The 19,584-nt window shown below is 35.2% G+C and overlaps 1 protein-coding gene across 1 annotated transcript in view; it reads right to left on the bottom strand.

Moving 5' to 3' along the window:
* Positions 1-6,136, bottom strand: part of CTNNA3 (catenin alpha 3) — a 1,739,301-nt gene extending 1,733,165 nt beyond the window's left edge. The window contains exon 1 of the mRNA XM_053584032.1: positions 6,023-6,136. The gene's annotated coding sequence lies outside the window, so the exon portion shown is untranslated. The remainder of the gene's footprint in view (positions 1-6,022) is intronic.
* Between the last annotated feature and the right edge of the window lie 13,448 nt (positions 6,137-19,584).

Genomic DNA, 19,584 nt, shown 5'->3' with positions numbered 1-19,584 from the left:
GCAACCACATAAATGTGTCACATAATTAAAAAGCAATTAACTCATAAATCAATCCCAAAATATCAAAAGCAAACCAGAGAAAATAAACTTCAGCTATGTTTTAAGTTAGATTCATCACCACACAAAATTGAAGCATTTCAAGGGGCTTTCATCCCTAGAGGGATATCCTGAAGGACAAAAAGATATCAAAATAATCTTAAACTTAAAATGTATTCTTATGATATATGGCGTGTGTGTACACATGTTTGTACATACACATATGTACAGGGTCTGACAATTAAGTTCGTCAACTTGTCCTAGAAAAAGCGCCACATACCTCCTTGCCAAATAGCACTACAGTCACCTCTACTGCACTCCCCTTGGAAAGCTATGCACTGATCCCAGCACCTAGTCCACCCTTCAAAGCAATTTTGAAACTCTTTCTCTGGAATGCCTACCAAAGCTGTTGTTGTACTACCCTTGATATCCTGAATGTCATCAAAGTGTCTTCCTTTCATTATCTCCTTTATCTTTGGGTAAAGAAAAAAGTCACTGAGGGCCAGACCAGGTAAATGGAGGGAGCTGTTTCAATACAGTTATTTGTTTACCTGCTAAAAACTCCCTCATAGCCATTGTGGTATAAGCATTGCCATGATGTGAGAGCCATCCATGAGTTGTTGGCCAAAATTTTCAGTTAAGACTTTCCTGTTTCTCTATCAATGTTTAGTTGGTCTGCTATACACAATCAGCTAATGATTTAGATACACAGCTCAATAAATTTTTGCAATGTTTTCATCAGTTCTGCTCATTCCTGGGTGTCTTGACCTCTCTTCATCAAGGATACTTTCTCTCCCCTCAGGAAAACATTTACCCATTTGTACACTGCTGTTTTCTTCATGGCATTACCCCCATAAACTTGAACTAACATGTCCCTGATTTCACTTCCACTCTTGCCAAGTTTTATAAGAAATTTACAAATGTTTCTTCATTGCTCTAATTCAAGCTCCGACATTCTCTCAAGAATACAACAAAATGCAACAACAATAATGAATGCCACTCCACAAGATACTGCCACACATCGACACAAACATAACTGTGAGACACTGATGTACCAAGGTTATGAAACCTTGCCAAGTTGCTTATACAGGACTGCCAACATAAGCATATGGTGGAAAGTTCACAAACTTAATTGTCAGAACTCATATATATACACACACATTAGGATAAAGCAGATAAATAAATCATTATATTCATGTTATTAGGAAACAAGATTTTCAACATAACAAAAAAAACTATAAAATCAAAAATTCAAATTAAAACCTATAATCCTCATAAAGTTTCAGTCTTCTACAAGTTGCCAGCCAATTCTCCCAGCACCATTTGTTAAAAAAATAAAATAAAACCTATAATCCTGTATTTGAATGAGAAATATCAGTATGATCTTCTTATATTTATTATATATTTTTCTCTTTCTAAAAAATACCTATTTCCTAGCTATATTGACAATAAAAAAAATTAGCAGTAATAATTCTAATGCATAGACTGTATCCCCTAAATTCTATTTCCCAATAAAAGGAATTAGGCTTCTTGAAGAAATGTTCAGTTTCATGTCTAGAGCAGAAAATGTACAACGTGAACCTGGAATATCTTCTTGTGCTAGAAAACAAAAGCTACTCAGATTTTGTCAAAAGTCTAAGAAGTCAATTTAAAAGGGTTCTCCCTGGCCAAAACTGGGAAAATTTGAACATCAAAAAGAATAGAATTATAAGAGACTGAAACACATTCAATTTAATAAAATCCATTGGTTCAAAAAAACAAACTCACTGATCACCTTTCAAAGTTACTAGGAAATTATTCTATTTTGTGAAAATTGATAAATGAGAAATAACCAAGTATTTTCCCTGGTTTCTGATATGAACTATACATTAGGGTAATGAAATAGTAAATAAGCATTCTTCTTTATAGAATAATTCCAAACAATAAAAATAATAAAGAATTATATAAATATAAAATCACCATTCACAACCCTTAATAAAATAATAGATCTAGATAGTGATCACCAATGAAAGCTAAACTCATTAGGTGAGCAATTAATAATAATTAATTAAAAGAAAAGCAATTCAATTTTTTAAGGAAACGAAAAAAATTGAAAAGACGTGTCACCAAAGAAGATACATAGATGCAAATGAGCAGATGAAAAATGTTCAACACCATTAGGCCCTAGAGAAACGCAAGTTAAAGCCATAATGTATACACTACCACACACCTACTAGACTGACTTAAAAGACTAAATACTAGAGCCAGCAAAGACAAGAAACAACTGGAAATCTCATATAGTTAGATTAATTCTAGTGCATAAGCTGTATCCAGCCACTTTAGAAAACAACGTGGAAATTTCTTATAAAATTAAACATACACCAATCCTATAACCTAGAAATTCCACCCTTTAAGTATTTACCCAAGAGAACTAAACACATAATGTCCAAAGAGAGACACGTATGCAAATGCTCATGGTGGCCTTATTCATAACACAGTAATTCCCCCATCTCTTAAGGGGATATGTTTCAAGACCCCCCAGTGAATGGCTGAAACCTCAGTTAGTACCAAATCCTAAACATACTCTATTTTTTTTCTGTACATACACACCTATGATAAAGCTTAATTTATAAATTAGGCACAATAAGTGATTAACAATTAATAATAAAATAGAACAATTCTAACAACAGTCTGCAGTTAAAGTTCTATGAATGTTCTGGCTCTCACTATCAAAATACTTATTGTATGTAACATTTTTTGGACCATAGTTGACTACAGGTGACTGAAACTGCAGGAAGTGAAACCATAGATAAGGGAGAACTGGAAACAAAACTCAAAATTTGAGTTGTTTCCAGTTAAAAACTGGTGAATTTTCATCAACCGGTGAATGGATCAACAGTTTATGATATAATTATAGGCATGTTATGAAAGAAACAGGAATGGACCATCCATACATGCAACAACCTAAATGAATATCAAAAGTGTTATGCTGAGTGAAAGAGTCAAACATAAGTAAGTACACACTGTATGATTCCACTTATAGGACAGTACTGAAAGGGCAAAAATACAGGGCCAGAAAACAGATTGGTAGTTGACAGAGGCTAAAGGTGGATGGAGTAAATTGACTGCAGAACACAACGAAATCTTTTAGGGTCATGGGAATATTCTATTTGATTGTGGTAGTAGTAGTGGTGTTTACACGACAGTATACCATTTTCAGAACTCATCACAGAGTAAATTTACTACAATACATATAAAGTATTTCTTGAGCAATTTTAAAAAATATCTGTTCATCTTTTACCTTGACACAGAAAATATTTTTACATTATTTTAATTAGTTACAAATATCTACTGATATCCATTGGCTCTATAGGCTCTTTGAGTGAATCTCTCACTGGGTCCTCTGAACTGATGCTTTTAAAAGTTCATTAACTTTTATTAAGTGTCTTGACTCCTCTGATACATCACTCTGTTTACAACATTTGGTTCCTAAGCCCTACTTAACTTCTTAATATTTCCTTCTCAGGTTTCCAATCAGTGTATTCGCTTTATCCTCAATGTCGTCTGATGTATCTGATCATTTACATTTTACCCATTTGTCTATTTGATTTGTAATGTTTTCTGGCAAAGACTCTAACTCAACCCATATATGTGTTTACAGCACAAAACTACAAAAACAAAAACTTCCCTTTTTTTGAGACAGAGTCTTTCTTTGTTGCCCAGGCTGGAGTGTACTGGCATCATCATAGCTCGCTGCAACTTCAAAGTCCTAGGCTGTCCCAGCCTTTGGAGTAGCTGGGACAAACATCATCATGCTTGGTTAATTTTTCTATTTTTTTGTAAAGAGGGGGTCTCGCCATGTTGCTTAGACTGGTCTCAAACTCCTGACCTTAAGCAATCTGCGCACCTCAGCCTCCCTAAGTGCATGAGCCACTGCACCCAGGCAAAAACAAAAGCTTTGAGTATTTTCATTTTTTGTAATGCTTTTTTTTAAAATAATAATTTCTAATTGGTCTAATTTTTAATAGAATTTTTTAAGAGACAAATGATTATTCCTAGCTCATCATGTTACTATCAAAATATATCTGAAGATCCGTAGCAAAAATTTAACTGTTACCCACTTATCTTTTTCAATACTACTGTGTGACAGCACCGGGTTTCTGGGATCATTTACCCACACAAGCCCAGTTTACCGAGGGATGAGGCACAGAGCCTAGAGCAGGTTTTGTCAACCTTTTTTATCCCACAGAACACTAGAACCTATAGTTAAACTTCAGCAGCACACTTAAATTATGTTGATCAAAAAAAGAATAAAAAACAAAATATACTTACTGAGCTTTGAACTTCTTTCAAAAATAATTTAATTAAGGATCATTAAAAATTTTTGCAGCACCTGGTTGAAAATCACTGGCCTAGAGTCTTCAACACAGTAGGTGTTTTGTGAGTATCTGAAGATCAAAGTACATTGCAAAGTTCGGTCTCCGAATTCCTTCCTCCTACCCAACAACTTTTCACCAGATTTATCCAGTTAATTCTGACCTAACAGAAGCTCAAATTCAAATTAAATTTATTTGTACATTAAAAGTGAGAAACAAGGAAAGTAACTAATCTTGTTTGTAGCAATTTATTAGAAAAAAATATTAGGACAAGTATTTATACAATCATATGAAATTGCTGAATATATTTTATTTAAAACATTGGCTTGATCATGTCTGTTGTAATATGTATTTCCATAACTTTCTGTTTATTTTCAAAAAAAAAAAAAACTAAGCCTCTTTAATCTTCCTTCTGAATTGAGAAACAGAACATAGACCATATTTTTTTCTGAAAACTTAGGACCACATTTATGACCACCTAGTCAGTTTGTGCGTGGAAAGGGCAGCAGTTCTCCATTTGTTTTCCACCAAAACAGAAGTGACATTTAAAGCATATTTAATATTCACAGACCAACATACTCTCCTCACTCCAGACTGCCACTGGGGTAAGGAAGCAGCTAATTTTCATGAAATTCCACCATAAGACTTCTGAAATCCTATATTTTCTCTTCCATCGATCCATAATACACCAGGGTCATGAAACCATAGTTGAGAACTGCCGCAGATATTTTTGCTTTATTCTTGACTCTGTTTTATATCTCCTCGCTTGTTTTTCTTTCTTCTTTTACTCCACATTTAATTTATCCCATCTTGAATCTCACAAGAGCCTTGTGAGTCACCTTAAATCCTTTCTAAAACAAGGCAAGGAATAAATAATCATTGCAAAAGCAATCTCGACTCATTTCCCCTAGATAAATCCTCAAAACTTTAACTCTTTGCTGCCTCTTTGCTAGCTCTACCATATTAAATACACCAGTATCAAAATCCATGAATTCCTCCTTTTTTCTTTGCCAGTTCTCTGTTTAAAAATATTTAAGGTTGCATACAAAAAAAAAAAAAACAGGAAAATATCCATGCCCAATTTAAGTTTAGAGGCCCATAATAGAAATTAAATTGTTTGCACAAATCAGACCTGCTTGCTGTAAACCATGTGAGGCTTCCAGTTCCTTGCATGTAATTACTCAAATAGTTGCTCTGATGTAAAACTACTATAGCTTGGGCATTGGCACATAAGAATTTGTTTTAGTGCTATTTTAAAAAACATGAATAAACACTCCAAATAGAATTGCACCTCTACTCAATTGAGTCTCCCTGAGTTGTTGTGAAAGAAAAAAATGTCCAAGAATAACATTTTTTATCTAAATCTCAAATGCCTGATAATATACTCAGAAAAGTAGGCATTTTAAATTGGAGCTTTCATAACATAGTCTAGAGTTTAGTGTTACCAAAAGGGAAATCAGTTATAAAAGTAATAAATGTACAACATAGCAGTTTCTATTCAACCCATTTAATAGAAATAACGTCTTTTCATTTCCCCCTAGAGTTATTTAACCAACCAACAGATAATCTATAATTATTAGGATCTGCCTTATAGCAAAGTTTGATTTTTAAAAGTTTGACACTTCACTCACCTACTGCAGGACAGAGTATTGCCCATATACAGATACTAACCCAATTGTCTAAGCAATTTCTTGTGTTTAGAAATTCAGTGCCACTATCACGGCTCACAATTTGGCTTATGATGCTTCTGTAAGCAAACAGCCTGACAAGCACCCTAGTGTATTTCCAGATGACTGACAGGACACAGTGGCTCAAGCAAGTAGGGGGGATGGGTGCTCTTAAAGCAATATGCCAGTGAAGGGCAACATCAAAAGCAAAATCAGATTTTAAATTGTGCTTTCCAAATTTTCAGTAATACTATATTGTTCAGTAGCAACTTTAAACACAACTTTCATACTTTCATGAACATTATATATCAAAAACACTGTAAATACCAAAGTGGAATTTTTGAAAATTTGTAAGAGTAGAAAGAAAAATATTTAAGCAGGCATGCTATATGATACTTCCCTGAACCTATCAAGCTTCCAAAATTACTTAAGAATATGCCAATTATTTTTAGCAGAAATTAAGTAAGGGTCATCAGAGAAAAGCAGTCCTTATCTCACCTTTAGATACTTGTCAACAGCTCTGAAATAGTAATTTAAGAAGAACTAATAAAAGTTACTTGAAAACAGTATATTGGATTAATCAGAATTGTTACTGGGGATAGAGGCAAGAGATGCGTTTTTCCCCCTACCTTCCTTCCCTGTGGCCTACTTCATGCTTAAAATATAAAACAAAAAAGTAGGAAACTCCAATTACAGATATTTCCACATTAGTTTCACTTCAGAAAATATTTGATATATTAGTTTTCTTCTTCGTGTTTATAATTTTTCTATATTATTTCACAATACTCTGCATTGCTCAATCCTTTTATAATTAATACAGTCATCAGCCCTATTTTTTTAATTTACACACACATACACTCTCTCTCTCTCTCTCTCTCTCACTCACTTTTAAATGCAATCCCTCATTTAACCAGCAGAGGGTATTATTAGATTCTGAACGTCCACTGTATTGCACCCAGCAGCATTTATTTTTATCCTTCACACCTGGAAATTAGGACAGGCTATCTCTACTTTCCTGAGAAAATGTGCTTAGAAATAGACCACTTCATTTTTTCCCATATAAATTTTACTTATAGCACCCAGATTCGTGTTTAATGTTTCCTGTCTGTGACAAATGTCATTATTTCTTCCTTTTTCTGTTCCATCAAATGTGTCCTCTGGAAGAAAAGCACTAGAAGGCTAAGAAGTTGCAGAATCGGGTTCCACCATCAGAAAGACTTCCCACAAGCCTAAATTTTTCAGAGACAAGAAACCAAACAAAACCCTACATGGGGATTCTAAGCACCATTAGAAAATTCAAAACAAATTCGTAAGGAAACAGAACTAAACTATAAAAGAAAATCCCTCTTCAAAATTACATGGCTTTGGTAAACTGGTCTATGTTTTCTAATTGCCTTATATAATATTTTCTAATTTCCATTATATATCAAAAGCTACAGGTTAATTTTAAAAGTATGGTTCCTGTTATCATGACATTATTATATAGAATATCCCAAAAGTTGCCCCTAAAGTCACCATAGATAGGGGAAGTGGGAAATTGTAGATAAATATAACTTTCTGTACAAAATATTTATAACCAAATTTTAGAAAACATTCCCTATGTATTGGTAGCATTAGGGGCAACTTTGGGGACACCCTGTATTTCTCACAAGCACACAGTGTTATGAGTAAAGGCTAAAATCATTAGGTGAATGATTAATAGGAACTTGAACTCAGAGCTTGAACTCACTGATAAATCTTAATATCACTAAAAGTAAGACAATCCAGACCCTATGCCTTCTGGTATGACAGGGTAGGAAGTATACCACACCACCTATTAGATATTCTTGCCAGAAGAATTGAACATAAATCTACTGTATTCTTGAAAATTATAATTCTTTATTATCTATATCTATTATCTATAGTTCTTTATTTTACCTCTTAAAACCCACTTAGTCTGAAAAGGCACGATCAGCAGAGAGGGTGATTCACTCTAAAAATAAAAATTATACTATCTACTTAGCTAAAATGATTAACTTCCACAAGTTTATCTTAAATGAAGATAAAAAGTTTCTATGTTTCTCTGAAGCTATCATGTCACAAACATCAAACTATAGCAAAAACAAGAAATAGAATGTATATAAATGCTCAAAGAGTGACACCCGACTGATAACACACCCCTTATGCTAAAAGAAAAAAGAAATACTCATTCTCTTCCACAATCATCATTCAAAACAGGAAAGTATAGCTTTTTTTCCTTTAAAAAGGAATTCTACTTCTGACAATGAAAGCAAGTTTTGGGTTCTGCATTGGAACTGCTCTATAAAGTCTTGTCTCATGCTTGAATGTGGCAATCTCTTTCCTCACCTAATAACTAACAATGGCCAGATAAAAATCATACTTTACATTTGAAAATAGAGTATTATATCTCCTCAACTATTATTCTTTCATGAAATTTCATTTCTTTAATTTTCTAAATTGACGTTCTCTATAATATAGACACTTAGAATCAATTCTCAAATGAAATCAGAGGATAAGCACCCAGAAGAAAACTGAAAAGTCAGTTTTGTCAGTAATTTGCTTATTCTTTCTCAGGTGCCTTCAGAACCTACATCTAAAATCCTTATTAGTCTCAATTCAATTTGTGGCAAAAAAAAAAAATTAATAATGCTTAGGGTGATGGGAAGATTGAATAACTACTGAATAGATACTACTTATCTATCTTTTACTTTTAGCAAAACTGTTTCCATACATTTTATGCCCTATTTGAATTTTTTTATATAATTTATATATACAGTATATATACTCCTTATCTGCAGGGTATACATTCTAAGACCTCCCCAGTGGATGCCTGAAATCACAGATATTCCTAAACTCAATGTATACTATGTTTTTTCTTGTGCACACCAATAAAGGTTTTATAATCTATAAATTAGTCACAGTAAGAGATTAATAACAATAACAAATAATAAAACAGAACAATTATAACAATAACATTACTATTCTTGCAGTTTGGGGCCATCATTAAGTAAAATAAAGGTCACTTGAACACAAGCAGCCCAGGAGTGCAACAACAGTCCATGTGATAAACTAGACAGCTGCTAAGTGACTGGTGGATGGGTCGCACACACAGCATGGATACCCTGGGCAAAAAGATGACCCATGTCCTCAGTGGGACCGAGTGGGACAGCATGAGATTTCATCACACTACTAAGGATGGTGCACAATTTACAACTGATGAATTGGTTATTTCTGGAATTTTCCATTTAAAATTTTCAAACTACATTTAACCTCGGGTAACTGAAACCGTGGAAAACAAAACTTCAGATAAGGGGAGATTACTGTATCCATCTTATCTTCAAAACAACTTATTACTTCCTTAAACTATTGCAGTGGGCTTATAACAGGAAATATTCACACCAAGGAGCAAGTACAGGGCAACCTCTGACTCTGACATACGTTAGGTATGACAAATTTGAGATACAAATGGTTATGTCCCATGAGCAGAATCCAGAAGCAAAGGAGAAAAAATCAACCTAGAGATAAAGATACGATAATTATCCATCCATGTTCCACTCCAGTTCATAAGACTAGAGAAGCCTTTCCCAAGATTAATTGTGGAGGGAGGTAAGGTAGCTAAAGATAATACTTCACAAAACAAGTGTGGTAAAAAACAGAAAAAGAAAAAAAAGGTCTTTTAAAAGAATAGTAGTAAAAAGCACAAAACAAACTGGGTTCAATCATTCTCTACTTTACTCAAGATGGCCTTGTCCACAATGATCCCCATTTACCCTTTACCTCATGTTGTGAAATGAGACCTGTACAGCTGCTATAAAGAGTAGTTACTTACAAAGTTACACATAGAATATAATAGAATGCTAATTACTGTACTAAATAATTCATCAATTGTTATTTTGTGGAAATACACTTTTCTCTTTATGGAATTCTACTTTTTCAAATCAAAATGCTATTGAGTTTTAGAGGGCTGTTGCGAGAAATGTCAAATATATTGCCTGTTTGATTTCAAAATGGATGAGGAATCATTAAGTCCACACATTTTTATTTAGCAAACTGAATCCATTTCAACAAGGGAAGCTGTCTATCCCATCCATGATAATAATTTACAATTAGATAACAAGAAAACATGTTCCCAAAATAGAAGAGCTAGGAATGGAATGGTTAAAGTATAGAATACTGAATAAACATAAAAGAATGATGATAAGAAAAAAAGAGACCTGTGTCTTGTTCCCATGTAAGACATGGAATTGTGCCAACCTTCTTCATTCCAGAGCAGAGAGCCTCTTAGTCGCTGAGACTATATTAGAAAGAGAGGAAGGAAATCCTTTTCTCCCACACTCTCTGTTTCCAAAGATAATAACAGAAAACTAGAGAGTAATAGATTTCACTACCAAGTAACCATGTGCATTTTACTCATGTCCTCCACTGACTCTCTAAAAGTCAAATCTACAAATTTTGCATAAGAGAGCAAAAGAAATAGATGTACAACAAAGAAAATAAATATTTTATTGACACAAAATATTTTACATACGTATGGGGCACATGTATCTGTTATGTGCATAGACTGGGTAATGATCAATTCAGGGTATTTGGGGTATTCATCACCTTGAGTGTTTATCATTTCTAGGTGTTGGTAACATTTCAAGTCCTTTGGTCTAGCTACTTTTAAATATACAATGCACTGTTGCTGACTATAGTCATCCCACTCTGCAGTGGAATATTAGGGCTTATTTGTCCAACCTAACTGTATGTTTGTACCCCCTAACCAACCTTTCTCTATCTCCCTCCCACCCACATGCCCTTCCCAGCCTCTGACATCTATTGTTCTATTCTCTACCTCTATGAGATCGTTTTTTTAGCTCCCACATATGAATGAGAACATACGGCATCTGTCTTTCTCTGCCGGCTTTATTGCACTTAACCTAATGACCTCCAGTTCTGTCCATATTGCTGCAAATGACAGAATTTCATTACTTTTTTATGCCCTAATGGTACTGCTTTGTGTTTGTGTGTGGATCTCACTTTTTTTAATCTTTTCATCCATCAGTGGATACTTAGGTTGATTCTGTATCTTTACTATTGTGAATAATGCTGCAATAAACAAGTGAGTTAAGGTATCCCTTATATATTGATTTATTTTCCTTTAGACAAATACCCAGTAGTGGGAATTGCTAGATCATCTGGTCATCTTACTTTTTTTTGAGAAATTCTCATACTGTTTTCCATAGTGATTGTACTAACTTACATTCCCACCAACAATATATGAGTTTCCTTTTCTCTGCGTCTTTGCCAGCATCTGTTCTTGTTTATCTTTCTAATAATAACCTTTCTAGCAGGGAAAAGGGAGGGGTGAAAACCTATCTAACAGGTACAGTGAACAATGTTCAGATGATCGGCACACTTACAGCCCTGACTAAAGCATTATAAAACTATCCATGTAACGAAAAAATTTATACCTCCTTAATATTTTGAAATTAAAAAAAAATATTTTTATGATAGCCATTCTAACTAGGGCATGATGATATCTGATTGTATTTTTGACTTACATTTCCCTGATGCTTAGTGACAGTCCCTTGTCTGAGGAATAATTTACAAATGATTTCTACCCTTCAACAGGTCGTCTCTTCATTCAGTTGATTGTTTCTTTTGAGATGCTATGAAAATTATTTTTAGTTTAGTATAGTCCATTTGTCTATTTTTTTTTTTAATTGAGACAGAGTCTCACTTTGTGGCCCTCAGTAGAGTGCTGTAGCATCATAGCTCACAGCAATCTCCAACTCTTGGGCTTAAGCGATTTCTCTTGCCTCAGCCTCCCAATTAGCTGGGACTACAGGCGCCCGCCACAACGCCCGGCTATTTTTTTGATGGAGATGGAGTCTCACTCTGGCTCAGGCTGGTCTTGAAACTCTGAGCTCAGGCCAATCCCCGCCCACACCCCCAGCCTCCCAGAGTGCTAGGTGGTGGCTCACACCTATAATCCTAGCACTCTAGGAGGCTGAGGCGGGTGGATTGCCCTGAGATTGCCCTCAGATAACCCATTTGTCTATTTTTGTTATAGGCGTTTATGCTTTTGAGTTCTTACTTGTGAAATCTTTGCCTAGACTAATGTCTTGAAATGCTGCTCCTAATTTTTCCTAGTAGTTCTATAGTTGTGGGTCTTACCTTTAAGACTTTAATCCATCTTGAGTTGATTTTTATATATGGGGAGAGATGGGGGTCAAGTTTTGTTCTTCTGCACATAGAGATGTCTAATTTCCTATCACCATTTATTAGAGAGGTGTCATTTCTCTAGTGTATGTTCTTGGTGCCTTTATAGAAAATCAATTGGCTATAAATACATAGATTTATTTCTGGACTCTATTCTGTTCCATTAGTCTATGTGTCTGTTTTTATAACAATACCATGCTGTTTTGGTTACTATATCCTTATAATATATTTTAGTGTAATGCCTCCAGCTTTATTCTTTTGGCTTAGGATTACTTTGGCTATCTGGGCTATTTGGGCTCTTTTTTTTTTTCCATACAAAAAAGAAAATCAATTTGGCAAAATTCTTAATACCCCTAAATTTTCCAAAAATACCTGCTGTAGTTACTAACTTTAAGCTACGTCATTCCTATCAGGCCTTTATTTGTGTTCAAAAGAATGAACTCCTCACAGAAAAGGTAAAATAATTAAATTCAGTCATAAACACCATGAGTCACATTTCTTTTTACTCCAAATGGTAGCCCTGCCTTACAGTCTGAGTAATCCACACACAAATTCCGAGCCGACCCACTTTTTTCTCCTGGTCTTGTGTGCACAGAATTCAACTGACACAATCATGCTCCTCAGTTTAAGGCACACTGGTGGAAATGGTCCGTGAAAAGCCTGTTTTATTTTTTGTTATCAGATTCTTTACCAGCCCCCCTCACCGTTCTCAGTTCCACTCCTCTCCCCACTTTTTATAATAGTTAACGGGTGCCTTTCCAATCAACCTTTATGACTTGTTTTGTTTGTTTGTTTGTGACAGAATCTTGCTCTGTCCCAAATAATAATGCAATGGCAATGTCATAGCTCACCGCAACCTCAACCTCCTATTCTCAAGTGATCCTCCTGTTTCAGCTTCCCCAGTAGATAATAGTATAGGCACATCACAGCACCTGGTTAATTTTTTCTATTTTTAGTAGAGACAAAATCTTCTTCTTGCTCAGGCTGGTCTCGAACTCCTGAGCTCAAGCAGTCCTCCTGAGTAGGCCTCCTAGAGTGCTAGGATTACATGCATGAGTCACCATACCCACCTCATAACTTCTTTTTACATGTGTCTACACAATAATGCATAGCTTTATGGTTTGGATCTTTAAATTTACACAAATTATATTGTACCTCCCATCTCTTTCTACTTCTGTCTCTCCCTCTGTACTCAACATTGTGTTTTGTCATGTATCCAGGTTGAACTATATAGATGTGATAAACAGTGTATGTTTGCTCATTCAGCACACAGTCTCTGCTTTGCTCTCCCTTCTCTTTTTCTGCAATGGAAGCAAGACATCTGATTTCCCTGCCTTCTTTGCAACTCAAATGGCATTTGAAAGTATTCTAGCCAATGAGATGTCAGCAAATGTCTGCTGAGGTTAAAGCATTTGCTCTCTCTATAAGAGGAAGTCAGCATACTTGCCATGGTCTTCTTTTTCCTGGCTATGGCATGGTGCCTGGAAAAGCAGTCTTACTGCAAAGTTGAGAAAGAAGGATGACAGAATAGAACTATGGAAAGAACCTGGGCCCTTGATGCCATTGGTTCTGAACTTCTTATCTATAGATGTTTTGTTATTTAATAAAAATGACTTCCCAACTAATATAATGAACTTGGTTTGTTCCTTTATTTTCCATTGTGTAATAGTCTGCCAGATTCATTTATAATGTATTATATTTTATTTATCCATATGAGCATTTGAGTACAGTTAGGTGGTATTCAACTCTTTGCTATGGGAAAAAAATGTAATGAACACCCTTACACATGTCTCTCTACGTACCTATGCAAGAGTCCCTCTGGTGTATCTATTCTGTTATGGACCGAATTGTGTCTCCATCAAATTCATGTGTTGAGGTCCTAAACCTCAGTACCTTAGAATATGACTGTATTTAGATATATAACCTTTAAAGGGGGAATTAGGTTAAAATGAGGCTGTTAGGGTAAGCCCTAATTCAATCTGATTGATATCCTTATAAGAAGAGGAAATTAGGACATACAGAAACCACCTCAGGAAGGTGCACACAGAGGGATGAACACATGAGGAAGGTAGCCATGCCCAAGCCAAGGACAGAGGGCTCAGAAGAAACCAAAACTGTTAACTCTTTGATCTTGGATTTCTATCCTCCAGAACTGAGAAAAAAATTAATTTCAGTTATTCAAGCCCCCGCCCCCATCCATGATATTTTATTATGCCACCCTAGCAGACTAAGATGATTCAGAAGTAGAATCTGGGTCAGAATGTATGTGAGTATTCAGTTTCAATACGTACTGCAAATTGGTCTCCAAAAACATTACCAGCAGAACATGTGGGATGTCCCCACCTCCTCACTGACACGAAATATTACTTCTACCAACACGGAACATGCAAAGTGGATCTAATCATTGTTTTAATTTGTACTTATTACCAGTGTAATTGGTAATCTCTTTTTAGGTAGATTAGCCAGCCATTTAAGTTTTGTTTCTGTGAATTGCTTATTTGTATTCTTCACCTATCTTTCTTCTAGGTTGCCCGTTTCTTCCTTACTGATTTCCAAGAATTCTCTACATATTCTAAATATAATCCTCTGTCAGTGATACTCCTGAAAATACCCTCTCCCTGCCTGATATGTCTCTAAGGTACTTTCCCTTGAGTAATCTACCACAGATATATGAAAGTTTCACTTTCTTCATCTCCTTACAGATACTAGGTTATCATCAGATGTTAATATTTACCAATCTAATGGTAAAAAAAAAAAAAAGAGCATGTAGACAGGCAAGGAGAAGAGGGAGGGGATAAGAGTACAATCCACTTTGCATAGAAGAGTTGTAAATATATCCTTTCCATTGATAGGTTTTGTTTATCTGTTTTATGGTATTTTATTTACAAGGGAAGTTTTTATATTAATATAATTAAATACTTCAGTCTTTTACTTTATGACTACACTTTTAGGATCTTATGTAAGAAATTATTTCCTACCCTAAGATCATAAACAGATTCTCCAATATTTCTCTCTAGAAGGCAATCATGGGAATCAACAATCAATATATTTTAAATTAGCATATGCATATATGTAAGGTTATATAATATAAACTAAAGGCCAAGCCACCAAAGTCAAATACGTGATCAAAACTCAAAATACTTACCCAAAGGTGATTACTTATTACAGATAAATTTTGGAGCTGGAAGGATGTTTAAAACATATTAATGATCCAGGCTGACAAAGAAGTAAAAGATGCAGGAAGTATACACTTTCATAAATAGATCCTTAGGTAATAAAGTATGCTCAAAATTGCAAAGCACAAGACCACAGAAAATATATACAGTCTTCTGAGGTCATGCCATTTTTGAAAAAGAAAACCTTTCACAAAACTTTATAAAACAATATATGTTATGATGTCCTATTTGTAAAATATATGTGTATATGTGGTAATAGTGGGGTCTACTTCAGTAGTTTTGGATAAAAATGAGGTCAAGTTAAAACCACTTCCCAAAAGGGGCACAGTCAGAAGATTTTAATTCCCAGAAACGCAACACAGGATAAAAGGGTACAAAGTAAGGACATATTATACTGTGGGGAATGAGAGCGCCCCAACAGTAGAAGCAGACACATATACCCCCAAAACCCACAAGGAGAAGGGTATGAAGATTAGGTTTTATGTATCACTTTTAGAAACTGAATCTGAATTGCTTCAAATTATCTAGGGTTCAATTCACCTCCAAGTAGAGGACCAAATAATAGGAATAGGAGAAAAGTTACCCTAGGGGCTCAGTCATAGCCCCTCTTGGGATAATGCAGGCCACAAGGAGGGGTCTACTAACAGTGTAAAGATCTATGATGTTCTTTCTCACTAGTCAATTTTAATCATAACTAATTTGATACACACACACAGAAAAAAAAATCTTTTCTAATAACAGATACATTATAAAAAGGAGTCCAGGCCTTCATTCTTTCCCTGTCTGAGGCTCCTTTACAATTTCCTCCAGTCCTCCCAATGTGGACCAGCTCTACAGCTAAAAGAATGCAATGGCAACCTTTGTCAAATTAGAAAGAGACCCTGTTACACTAGTATAGACACAAAAAGATAGAGGTCTCATTAATGATTTCCAAAAAGTGGGAGAAATGTTCTCTTACTTTACAGTTCTAAGATAAAATACAAAATTCTCATACGTAACTTTGAATTTCAGATAAACAACTAATTTCCTGTCATAAGTATGTCCTCTGCAATATTTGGGATATATTTATACATATACATATTTGTATATGCCTGCATAAAAATATATATAATATACCTGTATGTTTTTGTTGTTTTGTTTGTTGGAATTCAAGTCTGTGGAAGGGGCATGGCTACCTTCCTCATTTGTTGTTCTGTTGTTGGAATTCAAGTCTGTGTGTCCTGTGTTTTTATTTGCTAAATCTGGCCATTCAACCTTATCTACTTCATGAATGACACAAATTAAGGATAAAGGGAGTTGGAACTCACTTGTGTCTAAATTTACAACAGCCACAGAGCTAGATCCTCACATCCCACCCATGTAGTCTCACATCCTCTCAGAGACTTGGGGCTGGCGCATCCAACCAAAACTCAGCTCACGCCCCCTTACTTTGTAGATAGCCAGAGATGTTCACTGGCCACCTCCCAGCAATATATTTCTAACTACATTCAGTCAGAAGATTTTAATTCCCAGAAATGCTACACAGGATAAAAGGGGACAAAGAAAGAAGGACATATTGTACTGTGGAGAATGAGAGCACCCCAACAGTAGGGGCAGACACACACACACACATACATACACACACATACAAAAACCCACAAGTAGAAGGGTATCATGAAGATTAGGTTGTATGTATCACTTTTAGAAAACTGAATCTCAATTGCTTCAAATTATCTAGGGTTCAATTCACCTCCAAGTAGAGGACCAAATAATAGGAATAGGAGAAAAGTTGCCCAGTCGATATGTACCTCATGTATCCTAGAAATTTAATAAGATACTTGCCCTTTGTTTTAAGAATTGAGAGGAAAATTCTGTAGTACCAAACTTGATAGTAATGGAACTCAAAGGAAATACATATCTCTCATTTATGACAAACATGAGGACTAAATAAACCTTCTCTTTCGAAAATAAGCAAATATTTAAAAAAATCCAAAATTTAAAAACAATATAACATAAAAGAGGAAGACAATGTCTTAAAGATGCAAGGGGAAATTACCTCCAAGACAAAAATTAGAATACATCTACTCTGTGTTCTCAGTGACATATACCCAAAAACATAAATTCTAGAAAAGAAATGATAGAAAGGCTAAAGAAAATGAAAAGAACGTTGACAAAAGTGAGAGGTCACGATACAAAGAGACCTGGCAAAGATTTAAACATTCAAGATTGGCAAAACTAAACAGACAATAAAGTAATTGAAATCTGAATTGGAAGAATTCCTCTCTTCATCTTCTGCCTCTCTGCCAGAACTTCATCCTTTAGAGAGCAAAAGAAGCACAAAATGAAACTGCTACCCTAGCCTTAATTCTTACCAACAAAGAGGAATATGTTAGTGAAGTGGAAGTGACGGAAACCTTGGGGAAAATCGAACGTACCACCTTAGAGTTCATTACAGCCAAGAAAGACAACACAAAGCAAAGTAAAATTAGTATCTTAAGATGGTTCACCAGTTCAGAGAGAATATGCAAATATCCCAGAGCCACAGACTCCAAAATAAAAGATAGCACCACCCACTGAAAAAACCCACTACTACAATCACAAATGAGAAAAATCAGAGAAAATGTATATAAATAACTCAATGTGATATACAAAGAGTTTTCTAAAGGGTTGAGATTTTTCAAGAACATAAAAAAGAAGAAGGAAGAAGGTAAAAGTAAGGAGGAATATGTGATTGTAGCATTGGCCTAGTAATAGAGTGGATTAAACCTTGAATGAGTGAAGACTTGTGAAAAACACTTAAACAACACAAAAATGTTTATGCTATTTTTGAGAGCAGGACAAGAATAATTCTTCTCCACTAAGTGGCAGAGAGGAAGAAAATGACAATATTTTTACTTTTCTTTCATTTTGTCTATCAAGGAGGATAGTCTTTAAAAAAAACAGGTTGTGCCAACAATCTTGTTCCCAGAGGACATTTGGAAATGTCTAGAGATATTTTTGGTTGTCACAACTTGGGGTATGGGCACTATTGGCATCTAGTTGTAGAAGCCAGGGATGCTGCTGAAAGGAAACTGATAAGACAGGAGTAAATATGGTTAGGGCAATGTTAAACTGTTTAGATAAATATCCATTTCTGAATGTATTCTATTAAAGCAAGGATCCTCATCTTTAGCACTACTGACATTTTGGGCTGGGTAATTTCCTACTTTGGAGAACTGCCCTGTGTGTTATAGGTTATATTATAGGTAACATTTAACCTATTCATAGGCTATAGGTTGTTCAGCAGCATCCCTGGCCTCTACAACTAGATGCCAATAGTGCCCATCCCCCAAGCTGTGACAACCAAAAATATCTCTAGACATTTCCAAATGTCCCCTGGGAAGCAAAAGTACCCCAGGATGAGAACCAGTATGTTATAGAGCACTGAAAAACATATCTTATAAACATCATCACAGAATTCTTGCTGGCATCTTTGCATAATTATTGTAAATGAGAATGATAACAATATTGGGAACTGACAAAGGTCCCATATATCAGAAAGGTGAGTTCTGAAAATTAAAACCAAATTTTATATTGATCCCTAGCAAAGTATCAAAATATTATTAGCTAGAGGCAGCACCCGTCCCTCAGTGGGTAGGGCGCCAGCCACATATACACTGAGGCTGGCAGGCTCGAACCTGGCCTGGGCCAGCTAAACAACAATGACAACTGCAACAAAAAAAATAGCTGAGCATTGTGGCAGGTGCTTGTAGTCCTAGCTACTTGGAAAGCTGGGGCAAGAGAATCACTTAAGCCCAAGAGTATGAGTTTGCTATGAGGCGTGATGCCACGACACTCTACCGAGGGCAACAAAGTGAGACTCTCTCAAAAAAAAAAAAAAAAAAACTATTAACTAGAAAGAAGACCAGTGATCTCATGCTATGTTGGTATAGCTTCCTTAAGAGTAACTCATACTAAACTAATTTAATTTTCTTCTCTTCCTTTTATTCAGTATCATTGTTATAGAAAGAAAATTGCTTTCACTAAAAGATTTTTTAAATCCTTTGTGAATTCCTCTTTGACAAGATAAAGAAATGCAACCTGTCTCATACACTGTTGGTGGAAGTGAATATCAGTAAAACCTCTTTGGAAGGCATTCTGGCAGTATCCATAAAATTTAATAGGCAC

The sequence above is a fragment of the Nycticebus coucang genome, chromosome 3, assembly GCF_027406575.1.
Source record: "Nycticebus coucang isolate mNycCou1 chromosome 3, mNycCou1.pri, whole genome shotgun sequence".
Classification (NCBI taxonomy): domain Eukaryota; kingdom Metazoa; phylum Chordata; class Mammalia; order Primates; family Lorisidae; genus Nycticebus; species Nycticebus coucang.
This window is presented reverse-complemented; position numbering and strand designations above follow the sequence as displayed.